The sequence below is a fragment of the Macaca mulatta genome, chromosome 12 (genome assembly GCF_049350105.2).
Source record: "Macaca mulatta isolate MMU2019108-1 chromosome 12, T2T-MMU8v2.0, whole genome shotgun sequence".
NCBI lineage: Eukaryota > Metazoa > Chordata > Mammalia > Primates > Cercopithecidae > Macaca > Macaca mulatta.
Genome location: NC_133417.1, coordinates 126,830,512 through 126,846,487, shown reverse-complemented (window position 1 = coordinate 126,846,487; position 15,976 = coordinate 126,830,512). Strand labels below are relative to the sequence as shown.

At 37.0% G+C, this 15,976-nt stretch overlaps 1 pseudogene across 1 annotated transcript; it reads right to left on the bottom strand.

Moving 5' to 3' along the window:
- Positions 1-2,457: 2,457 nt before the first annotated feature.
- LOC723110 (large ribosomal subunit protein uL14 pseudogene) lies at positions 2,458-6,007 on the bottom strand (annotated as a pseudogene). Its single transcript, XR_013402198.1, has one exon. The product of XR_013402198.1 is annotated as a large ribosomal subunit protein uL14 pseudogene (transcript).
- Between the last annotated feature and the right edge of the window lie 9,969 nt (positions 6,008-15,976).

Sequence of the window (15,976 nt, the reverse complement as noted above, 5' to 3'; positions counted from 1 at the left end):
CTCAAAGAATAATCCAGCCACCCTCTCTTCTTCACCATCCACTCACTCTTTACATTTTTGAAATCTAGTTTCAACATCATCACCCTACCACCACCCACAGAGACCTCAATGTAATTTATCTTTCCTGGGGACCTGCTCATTATCCTAACCAACAGTTTTGGTTTTGTTGTTGTTGTCGTTTGTTTTGTTTTTGTTTTTGTTTTGAGATGGGGTCTCGCTCTGTTGCCCAGGCTGGAGTGCAGTGGTGCAATCTGGACTCACTGCAACCTCTCCATCCCTGGTTCAAGCGATTCTCATGCCTCAGTCCTGGGTAGGTAGAATTATAGGCATGTACCACCAAGCCAAGGTAATTTTCTTATTTTTGGTAGAAGCAGAGTTTCACCATGTTGGCTAGGCTATTCTTGAACTCTTGACCTCAAGTGATCCACCTGCCTTGGCCTCCCAAAGTGCTGGGATTACAGGCATGAGGCACCATGCCTGGCTCTAACCAACAGTGTCTATCCAAATGGCTTCTCTGTCACTCCTGGAGAACTGCAGGTTTCCCTCCTTCGCACAGCTCTCACCTTTGGGATTGATCACATTGCCAAGCCTTGGCTTCTTCTCTCCTCGGGACACTGCCTCTGTTTCCTTCATGGGTAGTTTTTCTTCCTTTGAGTTTGTTTATTCCAGAGTTCTATGCTCTTTTGTTGGTGTTGTTCTAAATCCCCACTTCCGATATCTTATCCACTATGGCTCCTTTGTGAGATAATACAAAACCTTCAAATCTTCCTATTCAGCTCTGGTCTCTCTCTCTCTCTCTCAGTCTCTCTCTCATCTCTGGAATTTCAGTTTTGCCCTTCCCAGGCCTCCTGATGCTCTCAACTGTTTGTCCCACCTACTGCCTCAAACTCCTCTACTAAAGTCACACCCTAATTCCCTAAACCAGTGTTTCTCAATCAAGGGTGATTTTATTGCTTTCCCTCCACAGCCCACCCCCATCCCAGGACACACGTGGCAATGGCTGGAGACACTGTCGCACTGGGAAGGGTGCTGCTGGCATCTAGTGAGTAGAGGCCAAGAGTGTTGCTAAGCATCCTACAATGCACAGGGAAGTGCCCACAACAGAGAATACTCTGGTCCCAAGTGTCGTAGATGTCCAGGCTGAAATTGTGTCTGAATCCATTTGCCACTGAAACTTCCCCTTATCTTGGCTGGGTGCATTGACTCACACCTGTAATCCCAGCACTTTGGGAGGCTGAGATAGGTAGATCACTTGAGGTCAGGAGTTCAAGACCAGCCTGGTCAACATAGTGAAATGCCCTCTACTGAAAAATACAAAAAAAAAAAAAAATTAGCCAGATGTGGTGGCACCCACACGGAATCCCAGCTACTCAGGAGGCTGAGACAGGAGAATCACTTGAACCCAAGGCAGAGGTTGCAGTGAGCTGAGATCACGCCACTACACCACTCCAGCCTGGGTGACAGAGCAAGACTCCATCTCAGGAAAACAAAGGAAAAGAAAAGAAAGAAAGAAACTTCCCCTTATCTGTCACCTCATCACTTTGGCAGAAAGTCTGAGATTTAATCTTAAATTGTTATTTTCCATTTTCCTCAATTAGCTCACTCTAGCCAATAGCTAGAGTTTCATTTGGGTTTTTGCCTTGAAAGTTTCTGTTCATTGATTATTTTCATCCCTACTACTATCTTTACTACATGCATGCACTTGGGTAAAAAATATAGTTTACCTGATCCCAATAGCTCATCTCTTTTCCCTCCTATATTTGCACTCTACTGTTAAATTACATTTCCTCAAATACTGTTTTCCTCACATCAAAAACTTTCAGTGGCATCCTCTAGAGCCTTTCTTGTTAGGATTCCTTGACAGTTAGGCCCTTATTGACACCTTCCTCTTATGTCCTAAGTGAACCTTCCATTCCAGGCAAACTGGCCTACTCGTTCCATTTTTTATTCTAAATGTAATAGTCATAATAAATAATTTTTACAATACTGTATTAGCAGTTCTACTAGATAGCAAAACAGTTGATTAGTGAACCATTAACAAAGATTGGTTTCTCTTTTTGAAGGATCTATCCTTAATATCTCATGATACACATCTGTGGATTTTGGAGCCAAGCTAACTGGATTAAGTTCTTGGATCTGCCATGTAGGAACTTGGGCAAGTTGCCTTGTTTCCCTATCTGTAAAATGGGCTGACAATAATGCTTATCTCACAGGGTTGCTGTGCAACTTACAATAGTCCCTGGAATATAGTAAACTAAAAACTATATAATTAGGCTATTATCATTTCCTTAATGAACGCACATTTAAAGGCTGTATACTTTTTGGGGGTTTTTTGTTTTGTTTTGGGAACAAATACTTTTTAATTGGCTTAAAGTTTATTTTTATTTTTATTAATAAAACAAAACAAAAAAGCAAAAACAAAAACAAGAAAAAAGCAAAAACAAATATCCTGGAGAATCATGCAATGCTTCTAGCATTGAATACAATCCGGGATCTCAAGTCTCCATGCTTCTTTGCTACTGGTCCTGTAATGGCAGAACCTTTCATCTCACCTTTATTGTTTACTATGACCCCTGCATTATCTTTAAAATAAAGAAATATGCCATCTTTTCTCCGGTATGACTTCTGTTGTCAAATGACCACTGCTGGAGGTACCTTTTTTCTGAGCTCTGGTTTGCCTTTTCTTGACTGTGGTCATCACCATGTAACCCACATCGGCAGCGGGAAGTCTGTTCAGCCGTCCGTTGATCCCCTTCCTGGAGATGATATACAGACTTTTGGCTCCTGTGCTGTCAGCATAGTTGATCACAGCTCCTGCTGGAAGACCCAGAGAAATTCGGAACTTCACACTAGAGGACCCACCACATTCTCGCTTCAACATCTATCTTTTTTTTTTTGAGATGGATTTTCACTCTTGTTGCCCAGGCTGGAATATAATGGCATGATCTCGGCTTACTGCAACCTCCACCTCCCCTGTTCAAACAATTCTCCTGCCTCAGCCTCCCAAAGCTAGGATTATAGGTGCCTGCTACCATGCCCAGCTTTTTTTTTTCTTTCTTTCTTTCTTTCTTTTTTCTTTTTTCTTTTTTTTTTTTTTTTTTGTATTTTTAGTAGAGACGGGGTTTCACCATGTAGGCCAGGTTGGTCCCGAACTCCTGACCTTAGGTGGTCCACCCACCTCAGCCTCCCAAAGTGCTGAGATTACAGGCTTGAGCCATTGCGCCTGGCCCACTTCAACATCTTGAACGATGGAAAGTAAAGGCCATGTATTGATGTATAGTGTAAATAATGTTATCATGTCTATTGGTATGCTAGCCAAAGTGACGTACCCCCAATGCATGTCTAATTGTTTGATCTGAATATTTTCTGAGCATATCATTAATGATTTTTTCTTTATGTATTATATATATATGTGTATGTGTGTGTATACACACACACACACACACACACACACATATTTAATGAGAGACCTAGCATGATTCTAGAAACCTAAAAAATCCTACAAGATGCAAAACTTCAGTATACACAGTATTCCCACATCAGTAAAGGTCTCCATGTGGCCAGGATTATCAAGTTTCTGAAGTTCAGTATTCAACTTGTTCATCATTAATTACAACGTGGCTCTGATCAACTTAAAAGCAATTAAGGAAAAACCAGAACCAAGAATAAAAGACAAGCTTTCTTTCTACTTTTTCTCTTTTTCCAGAGTTTCGATGTTTTCCATGTAGCTCCACATGAATGGGTTAGAAGGTAGAGCAAACCGTAAGTAATTTCTTCTGAAATGGGAGGACCAAGGAGGGGAGGAAGACGGCATTTCTCCCAAAACCTGTGCCTTTCCTATAGAGTTGTTGTTTTTTCTCTGTTCTTTCCCCTTTTCCTCCTGGGTGGTCTCTCTCCCGTGAGTAATGGTAAGAGCAAGAAAAGCCATGGATGTAACAATATGAATATGTAACCACATGACTTTATTGCCTGTTATATAGGTTCCAGATAACCGTTTTATTTTGTAACTCAAATTCTTGCCTTTCCCAATCTCCCCTGTGTAGTATCAAACTCTCCCCAACTCCTCTCTCAACCACCACCCTCTTAAGCCGAGCTAGTAGAACAAGTGAGGATCTGTCTGTAATTACTGCTTAATTCATTTGCATGTGGATGTTCTCATTATAATGTCATTAGCATGGGGAGGGAGTCTGGTTGCCAGAGCAACCAGGAGTGGGGCAGGTGCAGTTCAGCCTCAGTTGGATTCTCGGCTCGGTTTGGTCAAACTCCACCTGTATTCCTGGCTCTTATCACTCTTGCGGCTGCCAAAATGAAAACATTCTGCAGTTACCCTCTTTATGTTGGCCGTGTCTCCAGAATTTCTTGGTAACCTGTACAGTTCAGCTTGATTTTGCCAATAACCCTTTATTCTAACTAGCCATGCTCAGAGACTTTTTTCCTAATCTTTGCTGTCCAATATGGTAGCAACTTACCACATGTGGTTACTGAGCACTCAAAATAGGATTAGTTTGAATTCAGATGTCCTAGAAGTGTAATATAAGCAAAGGTCCTCAAAGACTTAATATAAAAAATGTAAAATATACCATTAATACCTTCATTAATTTTAAGTCTTTGTTAAAATGGGAATATTTCAGATATATGGGGTAAAATAAAATATATTATTAAAGTTAATTTCTCCTAGTTATTGTTGCTATTTAAATATAGGTGCTAAAATGTTTAAGCTTATAAATGTGGCTTACATCTATGTTACACATAATATTTTTACAGGCAACACTGTCCTAGATCATTAATTCCCCTTCTGAATCTCTCCTCTGATCAGTACTCCCATCTTAATCCACATGGACGTTTTCAATAGCTGTCATCCTCTGCAGAGCCTGCAGAGCTCATTCTTTCCGGATTGCCTTGCAATTTGCTTGTTTCAGCCATCATTTCATAAAGACTCTTAGAGGTTATGAAATTCAATTTTCCTATCAACATAGGAATTCCCTCGTACAACGGTGCTGATAGATGGTTAACCAGACTTGGGGGCCACTACTTAACAGAGTAGCAGATACAGAAAACCTCAAATTCTAAGACAGTTTTTCCTTATATTGATAAGAAATCTGCTGTTTCTATAAAGTTACCTGCTGGCTGGGTGTGGTGGCACGTGCCTGTAGTCTCAGCTACTCCGGAAATAAGAGGATCACTTGAGCCCAGGAGTTCAAGACCACCCTGGACAACAGAGTGAGACCCTGTCTCAAAACATGAATACATAAACATTTTTTTTTAAAAAAGCTACCTGCTGTTTTTAGTTCTGCCCTTGGAACAAAATCAAGTGAGGGTACTCCTCTTCCGGATGACAACTCTCCCTTTACTGGGGGACTGCCGTCATGGTCTGCCAAGCTTTTCTTCTCTCTGTTAAACGTTACCCATTCCCCTCAACAGTTTCTCGTAAGACATGGCCTCGAGGCTCAACCTTTCTTGTGATCCTCCCCTAGATTTTTGTCATTTGTCAATGTCCTGTAAAAATGTGGACTCCGGAAGTAGAGCGCCAACGACAGTTGCAAAGCTGCCGTGGACCATCCCCTCTCTCCATCTGGACATTAGGGTTTGGTTTAGTGAACCTAAAGCTGCGTTTGACTTATCATCTTCTCCATCCTGTTGTTGAAACACGTTGAGCTAAACTTAACAGATCTTTTCTTACATCAGCTGATATAAAGTCGTAGCTTCTTTTCATGGACTTATGTAATTGACCTTCTAAAAATATAAATCCAGGACTTTATGTTTATCTTAGTAAAATTTCACTTTGGAGCTTTATTCTACTCTTCCGGTGCATGAGGAGAATTTTAAGTCTGGTTCTTGCTCAGTGAATTAGCTATTCTTCTCAGTTATGTACCAAAGATATGATAAACATGCTTTTGATGTCTTCTTAGTCACTGATAAGTGTGTTGAACTAGACAGAACCATCTTACCCATTAAGATATGAGAGATTTTCGGGCGACAGAGCAAGACTCCGTTTCAAAAAAAAAAAAAAAAGATGAGAGATTTTGTCAACTGTCTTTCTAAAATCAAGATAGATGATGATGTTATCTGACCAAATTATTCCACCAGAAAATAATAGCAGTTAACAACTCTTTATTGGCCTACTATGTGGGCCAATTTTTTGGTTTTTTTTTTTTTTTTTTTTTTTTTTTACCAAGGTACGAGTTGAATTTAGTGTAACAATTCTGATGCCCAGACAGGCGCCGTGGCTCATGCCTGTAATTCCAGCACTTTGGGAGGTCAAGGTGCGCAGATAACTTGAGGTCAGGAGTTGGAGACCAGCCTGGCCAACATTGTAAAACCCCGTCTCCACTAAAAATACAAAAATTAGCCTGGCATGGTGGTGCATGCTTGTAATCCCAGCTGCTCTAGAGGCTGAGGCAGGAGAATCACTTGAACCAGGGAGATGGAGGTTGCAGTGAGCTGAGATCACGCCACCGCACTCCAGCCTGGGTGACAGAACGAGTCTCCATCTCAAAATGTTTAAAAAAACAAACAATTCTGATGTTTCATAATTACCTTTTTCTTCTCCACAAGTTGCTAAGCTATCTGTTTAATAATCTGTTAGGATTATTAGGACGTTTTCCCAGAGATAATCATTAATCTCACCAGTTTGTAGTTTCTATAACCCAGCCTTTTCACTCTTCAAATACCAAGATGCCGTTTGTCACTCGCCAGTTTTTTCATATCTCTTTCATTCTCAATGTGTTTTAAAGACCATCAACCATATCCACAATTGCACATGTAAGTTGACTTATTTTCTTGAGAGGGAGTTGGATTGTACTCAAAGATTTATAGTCATTTAAGATTTCTCTTTATTTTCTTTTTTTCCTTTCATCCTGGAGAAATTGTTTCTGCTTTAGTCAATACCATAGCCTGGCATCTAACACAGTACCCAATTATTGACTGCTTACGTTTTCAATCTTTTTTCCTTCCTGTTTCTTTTCAGTTTGAAAGTCCATCTCTTCATCTCAGTGAAAAAGAAGAAAAATTATGTTATATAGGTCTTCTGCCTTCTCTCATTTAATAATATTAAAGCATCTTTCTCATCTTTCTAGCCATAATCAACAAATCTGTTCCTCCTTCATTTTCTGAAGGCAAAAGGTAAATCTAGTTTTATATACATAATTTTCATTGAGATGATGAAACTAGATTCAAGGAGGCACTTTCGGTTTCTTACAGTGAGTTTGCTAATATTAATAGATCAGTTGGAGCCTTTGTATTTCCCTCTAGTCCCCTCTACTCTGTATTTCCAACTGAAAAAAAATAAAAATGTAGTCATATTAAATAAAAATTTTAGCAAACTGTTATCAGATTTGCTATAGAAACATCCCGTTAAACTTTCAATTTAGGATTGATGCCTTTTTTTGTGGCTTCTGCAGAAGTATATACTATTTTGATATTAACACATTTTGTTAAATGGACTAATTATCGTGGAAAACATTATTCATTTAACTATTTGCTCAGGGTTTGCACTGTTACCTATATTTCATATATGTATATGCCACAGTAGTTGGCAATAACTGAGTGGTTAGAATGGTCGAGTGTCATACATTGAAATGTTTTCTATGGCACTGCTACAGGGTCCCAGAGGAAAAGTCCTAAGTAAGTGCTTTTGAAGAAGAGGATGATAAATTGTGACTACCTATGTTGCCATAAGGTAAGTGATTATATACAATTGGTTGACTCTTGAAAGGTACTGTAAGCTATGCGTTTAGTGTTCTGCATTTATAAATGTTACAACCACACTTAGATTGTATCTACTCATGTAATGAGAAGGCAAACTGTGAAAGAGCAATTTGACTAATTCAGTCAAAATTATCATATCAATCATGTGGATATTTCAGAGAAAAGTTTTAAGTGCCTGGATTATCAAAATAATTACTTCATTTATCCATTCCCTTTACTCGGTGCATATGAAGAGATAATCTGATAGACTATATTTTTTCTTTTTAGAAAAAGATACTCATTTAATATTGGGAACTACCCAATATAATCTCTGAAAGCCTTTCACAGTTTTGCATCTGGCTTCTTGTGATAAATATTATCTTCTCATTTTTATAGCAGTTTTTCCAAAGCAAAGAGCATCTTTTCCCAAACTTATTTGTCAGTATAATACAAATTAAAAATTGAAGCATAATATTGTAGAATCTTTTCTCACAATATTTCAAAAACAGCCTTGAATTGAATTGGATCATACTGGCTTACTTAACTCAGTTAAAACATAAAAGAAACTAGATACTGATGGCAATTTTATTCATCTCTCAAATTTACAATAACCTTAAATTATTTTGCTTGATTTGTTTTTACACCAATCATTTAGTTTAATTTATCACCATACAAAATCTGAATAGGTTATCAAAGTACTGAAATATATAATTCTCTTAGAAAACATGTGATTCTGAGATTGTACTTCTTTTTCCACCCAATGAAGGATTTTGTTACAACCTGCAAGAGAATTTTCTTACCAAAAGATAGCAATGGGTTGACTAATTAAAAATGCATCCATCTGCTGGTTTGCTTATTGTCTTGCTATTTGAAATATGCAGATCTAAGTGGTTTGCTTTATTTATGAAGACCCTGTAGTTGTGAGAGCTATGGAACCACAGCTTGCATTCATAAACGTAATAAAGGTTAACATTATAATAAAAGTTAAATACACAGAGTAGTTTGTGTTTTTTAATAAATTTGAGTTTTCAGACAAGTAACTTTGGAAAACAGACCTTTTTATATAAAATATAAAATAGGATTCAGCTATTCTCCTTATAGAATTTTTACAGAAAATAAGGGATTTACGTACAAAAACATCAAGTTGTATATGACCTGGTTCGATTTTTGCTTTCTTTATAAATAGTAGAAAGTTACCTTGAAGTGATTGAATATGAAACTTGATTCTTCCCCAAGGAAAATATGTGGAAATTGAAAGAGCTAAGATTATGTTATTGTATTAGAGTTGAAAGGGACCATCAAGATGATCTAGATTAGAACTTAAAGCTTAAAGAGATGCATCTGCTTGTCCAACATCAAACAATACAGAATCTAGGGCTCTTGCCTTCTAATGTGATATTCCTTTCATTATTTAACATGTTTTTGTAGTACCTTGAGCTAACTTGTTTGATTTCCATGTTCTGCTTTGTTATATTTTAAGCATAATACACTTTCTGTTAATTAACATTGTATTGTCTTTGTTTGGAAGAGAGCAATTTTGACTGATGTCTGTATTTCAATGTAAATTTCAGATGTGAAAAGATGTGAAAAGAATCTGTGGTTCACGCTGCTAGCCAGGCAAAGAGACAGCTTGCAGACATGTACACACATACACACATGCATTCTGCAACAAGTAAAATCTAACATAAAATATCTAAATATAAAAAATAAATTAATCCCTGCAAGAGACAGTGCATGGGAAGGAGATGATTCCCTGTGGACTAACAGTACAGCCATCACTGATAAGACTAATAACTATGTGGAGAAAATGGAACCTTTTTACACTGTTGGTGGGAATATAAATTAGTATAGACATTACAGAAAACCATATGGAAGTTCCTCACAAACTACAATTAGAATTACCATGTTATCCAGAAATCCCACTTCTGGGTATTTATCCAAAAGGTTTGAACTCAGTATGTCTGCACTCCTGTCTTCATTGCAACATTATTCACAATACCCATGTTATAGAATCAACCTAAGTGTCCATCAACAGATGAATGGATAAAGAAAATGTGGCATCTATTCAGAATGAAATACTATTCAGTCCTTAAAAAGAAGAAAATTCTGTCATTTGCAACCATGTGGATGGAATTGGAGAACATTACGCTAAGTGAAATAAGCCAGGCACAGAAAAACAAATACTGAATATTTTCACCTATATGTGGAATCTAAAACAATCAAACTCACAGAAGCAAAGAGTAGCAAGATGGTTACAGAGCCTGGGGGTGGGGAGAATAAGAAAATATTGAGGTCAGGTGCGGTGGCTCATGCCTGTAATCCCAGCACTTTGGGAGGCCAAGGCAGATGGATCACTTGGAGATTAAGACCAGCCTGGCCAACATGGTGAAACCCCATCTCTCCTAAAAATACAAAAATTAGCCAGGTGTGGTAGTGTGTGCCTGGGATCCCAGCTACTCGGGAGGTTGAGGCAGGGGAATCACTTGAACCTGGGAGCCAGATGTTGCAGCGAGCCAAGGTCATGCCACTGCACTCCAGCCTGGGCGACAGAGCAAGATTCTGTATCAAAAAAAAAAAAAAAGAAAGAAAATGTTTGACAAAGGGTACAAAATCTCAGTTAGACAGGAGGAATAAGTGTTTTTTTTTTAATTCATTGCATAGCGTGGTTAATATAATTAATAATCATGTATTGTACATTTCAAAATTACCACAAGAGTAAATTTCAAATGTTTTCATCCCCAAAAATGATAAGTATTTGAGGTGATAGATATGTTAATTAACTTAACTTAATTATTCCACATTGTATTCATAAGTTATAACATCACTTTGTATCCCATAAATATATACAATTATGAATTGTCAATTTATAATAAAAGAACAAAGGAAAAGGACTAACGACAAATGGAAACAGTACTCTTCAGTAGAAAAGTACTTGTGAGACTCTTAAAAATCTTTCAATTATATTAAATAATAAAAATGTATGGTTCTTTTTTTAATGATTTACTGAAATTACCTATGACTTCACCCACTGAACCACAAATTAAGGTGCAAAAATATTAACTGCAAACAATTATTTTGTGTCAAGCACTCTGTTTACGACTTTATATAGAGTGTCTCACTTAGTTCTTATAACAATCCTGAGTTAGTCACTATTGTTAGCCCCATTTTACAGACGAAGAAACTGAAGCTCTCACGTAAACATACGTTTCCCTCCTAGAACATAATAAGGGTTAAGAGAATTACTGTGTGCGAGATGAGAAGCAGAGAACGTGAGAGTTGAGATGAACTGAATTCAAATAGTCAACGAGGGTCTTCCAAATGACTCCGTCCCCTATTTTGTCATTAAAGCACTGAAGTAAAATGTGTCTCCATAAAGTTACAAATCACATGTCACGGGCAATCAAAGCTACTGTCAAATGATCAAAACTGCCAACATTACATTTGTTTGTGAGTCTTCTATGCCATCTCCAAGAAGAAATCAATTTTTAGGTAATGCTTAATTCTGACAACATTTTTTGAGGTCAGCCGATTTTAAATTATCTTTGACTCCTGGAAAAAGTGAGAACAAAGGTAAAAATGGGAAAAAGCCCTAGTTTCTCTAAACCTCATTTTAACCATCAATTGGCTATTCAAAACCATCAAACTTTTAAGCACAGTTGCTAACAATCAGCTAAGCTATTCGTGTGTGTTTGGGGGTTTACGCCTTTCCTCTCTTTGTCATGGGCAAATAACCAGCTAGAAGAAGCAGAAGATGTCTGCAGCTTTGAGAAACAGTCCTCAAGCTCGTGAAATCCAAAGCTGACTGCAGCAACAATAGGAAATGTAATGCGATATTCTGTTCACAGAAGTGGGCACATTTGTCCAATATAATATAACACAAGTCCATTCATTTTCGTGTGGCAGCAAGCAAGTAACTTCATGAAAATTTAAATGGGTTTCTTCAATGGCTATAATGAATGGGCCCCCATAAAGAAAGTCTATGCAAATTCTATGCGAGCACAGATAAAAAGTAAACCTCCCAAAGTTTTGGGAAATTTTTCACCATCAGCTCCTTAAATTTTATTTCATGGATTAGTTACAGCCTAATCATTTATGAAAATATATGTAGCAAAATATCCCTCTATACTGTATACATTCCAAAACTTATCTTTATGGTTATTATTTCCCAAATGAAATACACTGAACGTATATGGAAAAAATATATGTATTCCACAGTAAAGAAAGAATTAAAGAGAAATTTAATAATATGGATTTAAAAAGGAAAATCAATAACTTTTCTTGAGGCTTAAAGAGGCAATTTTATACAGGTGCTGACTTTTAAGAAGTCTATTTTTTCTTTAATAACCAACATCCTTCCCCCTCCTTTATATAAATTGCTTTTATTCCAAGTTAGAAGCTAAGAAGTATTACTTAGCAGGCATATTCTTTGGAAATAATGAACCTCTGTGGCTTACAGAGTATTTCTGGGTTTGTGTGAGTTTGTGCCCGTGTGTGCACATGTGTGATATTTGTACAGATAATCTCCGGGTACACTTTGTATTGAAATACACCAAACCAACCCAAATTGAATTCTAAAGACCAATATTATTCTTGGCATTATCTTACTAAAGAAGACAACTTACTAAAAGCCTGTATCCATAGCCGAGTATAATTTATCGGGAGTTTCCAGAGCTTTAAAATACTAATTCCAAATACTATTTCGTTTATTCTCAACAATTTCATCATTTTGAAAATTAACCGTCAAAAAAGTTGAACTGTAAATGATACTAGATTTAAATTATGCATGTGTTTTATCAGAATACGAATAGCAAAACATATTACAGAATTATAAATAGGTAAATTATCTTTGAAGAAGAATATATGTAAACTGAGAATAATCAATAATATGGCTTTAATTTTAAACGTTGAAAGCTTTACTATCTCTGCAACACTTCAGTCGTGTGTGTGTGTGTGTGTGCGCGCACACATAATTTCCCAGCCTTCTTGCCTTCTTTGCATTTCATAGACTTTTTCCATTTTTATACTACGTATTTAAAAGAAGCACTGTTTTTAGAGATTAACTATGTTCAGGAAAAAAAAAATCACAAAATTATTTTCTTGGTAATTATTAGCTTTACGCTTAACAAGTTTAAGGCATTGATGATTCAAACATTTGCCAAACATTCCCCATGGATTTGCCAAGCATCTGTGTTAACATCCCAAATAAGCTCCAGGGTTATAAAGTTATTTGCTCAGGTTTATTGGTTATATTCTTGCCCCTGAATAACTACTGCTGCTTGCCTTTTGCCTTGCTAGATGAGAAACTCAATTGTTGCAAGAGACAGATGACAAAACAGACAATTTATATAGGTAGATAAACCATAATATTCAAATTTATATCATTCACAGTTTTTACTTTCATACCTTCTTACCTCCAGTAAAAGAAACCTAGAAATAGAAACACAAGAAAAGTCAAACTTGAGTATGGCTAATGTAAAAAGTTCATTTTAGTATATTATTATCTTATAACATATTAAATATTTTAGGTGACATGTGCCTTAATTGAGACAGAAGCAAATATATTTTGTTTCTAGTGACAAAGTGAAAATAATCTCTTCTTCTTTTTTTTTTTTTAGAGAATATCAGGTTGCTGGTGGTTTTAGTGAAAACTTGGAACATTTTGTATAAAGATCCCGTAACTTTAGCTGATCAGGAATATGAAGTCAAATTTTAAGAGGCTCTATAATCAGAATGCAGATGGCACCAACTAAAAGCAAAGTAATTAAAATAAGGCCTATGTCTCAATTCAGGCTCTTTTTCTAGAGATCAGAACCTAATTTGTATTGATGACCTATCTGACTTTTCAGGAAGTAATGTACTGTTACAAATAAAAAGGTCTTAAAAGTGTGGCTTCGTATTATGAGATGCAACCTCCCTCCAATATTAAGACATTACATTATACAGGGCGAAATCTGTACAAAGTAATAAGCAGAACATTCCTCCTGCTTCTCTCCAATTAGCAAAAACAAATGTTCCCGAGTAATTTTAGGAAGAGATGTTAGTACTTACAGGTCAGCTAAGAGTCAGTCAATCCAAGAAAGGGAAAGCTAGACACATCTGATCACTCACATTAGGAGAGAAACTAGGTCTATTCTTGGGCTTCAACCCCTGTTAAAGTACAGCAAGGATGCTTTATTCTTTGCCTCAACAAGTCTTGGAATGTTTGGCTTCCAGGATGATTTTACATTACATTGGTGCTAGGCTGCAGATGTGGGGCTTTGGTATATGTGTTTGCATTTTTGTGTGTGTTTGAGAAAGCAGTTTCAGAAGGAGCTATGCACCAAAACCCTCCCACTAATAGTCTCCCACCCCCAGCTTTTGAAGAATCCCTTGTGTTTCTGCAACCCTTCCCTTTTTCCCTCTAAATGTGGTGCTGGGCCTCAGGAGGTCTTGACACACAAAGATTCTATCCAAGGCTGTCACTTGACTGACAGCAAAAAGGTTGCAGGAAAATGGACAGTGGTGTGTAGGTGGACATGGAAAAAGTAAAGAACTGAGCAGATTAAGTCAGAATACAGCAAGAGGAAGGTTCTCTTAGAGCTAGCCCACAGTGATTGTTAACCACGTGAAGTACTTATGTATAAGAGGTTTAAAGCTGGCTAATCTTATTCTTAATCTAAGTCAGATTTTTAAAACAAGTTCCCTATTTTATAAATAGATGGCTATCTATAACCCATGCATACACATATTGTAAAGTGCCAAAAGAAGTGTATTGCTAAAGAAAGCTAGAGGTGGGAAGACCCAAAGCACCCTGAAAATCCTCACTACTTTTGCAATTTGTTGTGATTTCTACCTGTGCAATGATTTCTGCATTGCAAATTTAGTTCACTCATTATGTTAACCAGGGTAACCTGTAAATAATACGGACACAACTAGGCATTTATCAGAGTATTTTAAATTGCAACAATGTGAATGAAAACTATACAAGTTTCAGATGAGAACATAATGAGACACAGAGGAAATGGGGCCAGCTTTCCTGAGCTGCAGCAAACTGACCATTTAATGGAACAGACTTGATTAATTTCCTGCCAATGTTCAATTACCTCTGATAGGTGTCTAATGTAATATAAATAGGCAGGTTGAAGTTGCAGCCATGGGACCTTACTCTTAATGTATGTTGGAATAGCTCTCATAATCACCTGTGTATGTTTTGGTTCCAATTTATTTTAAAGCAGAGCTGCAGGAGAGAAAGGTGATAGACATAAAGGGTGGTTCTATACATGTTAATCCTGAGTGTCAAAGAGAAGCATTAAATTTCAGGAGATAAATCCTATAATATTTATAATGTACAAATATGTTATATTGCAGAAAAATTTATACTAAACTGGGACAACATAATCTGCAATTCAGCCAGAGATGGCTAAGGATGATCTTTCTTAAAAAGCTACTTTTAAGCTGGGCACGGTGGCTCAGGCCTGTAATCCCAGCACCTTGGGAGGCTGAGGCGGGCAGATCACCCGAGGTCAGGAGTTCGGGACCAGCCTGGCCAACATGGTGAAACTAAAATGCACAAATTATCTGGGTGTGGTGGCAGGCGGCTGTAATCCCAGCTACTTGGGAGGCTGAGGCAGGATAATCTCTTGAACCTGGGAGGCGGAGGTTGCAGTGAGCTGAGATCGCACCATTGCACTCCAGCCTGGAGAACAAGAGTGAAACTTTGTCTCAAAAAAAAAAAAAAAACAAAAAAAAAACTACTTTTATATAGAGCCACAGATTTAAATAATCGATAGTGTGGAAATATCATCCTCTATATTTTAATGCCTTATTTTTAACTCCTTCTGCAAAAGAAAAACCTGGGGTGCATATACGTATGGAGTTGAATATGAAGAAAAACAAATGGTTGAATGGAGATACTTTAAATGTCAGTTTGAATCAAATGATCCATTACTAACTGAATTTCTTTTTACCTTCTTACTTCAAATAACACATTGTTTGTCTGAATTAAGCCCATTTATTTGTGCAGAGATAGTCAAGGTCGAAGAGAAAGTGATTCCACATATCACTTTACACTGTAAAGTTGTATGACATATCTTTGTCTGTAGACTCCTGAGTTAACACTTATTTTAGATAAATTCTTCATTGTTTTTAAATGTAGTATGTCCAGAAAGTCCCCCCAAAATGTTAGTTTTAACCAAACCATATTTATAAATGTCACTTTGGTATTTCTATATTTAGAGAGTTTATGTTCAACTGATTTTAATAAGGTTTCACTAATTTTCAGTGGAGCCAAGTACTATAAAATTTAGGAAAA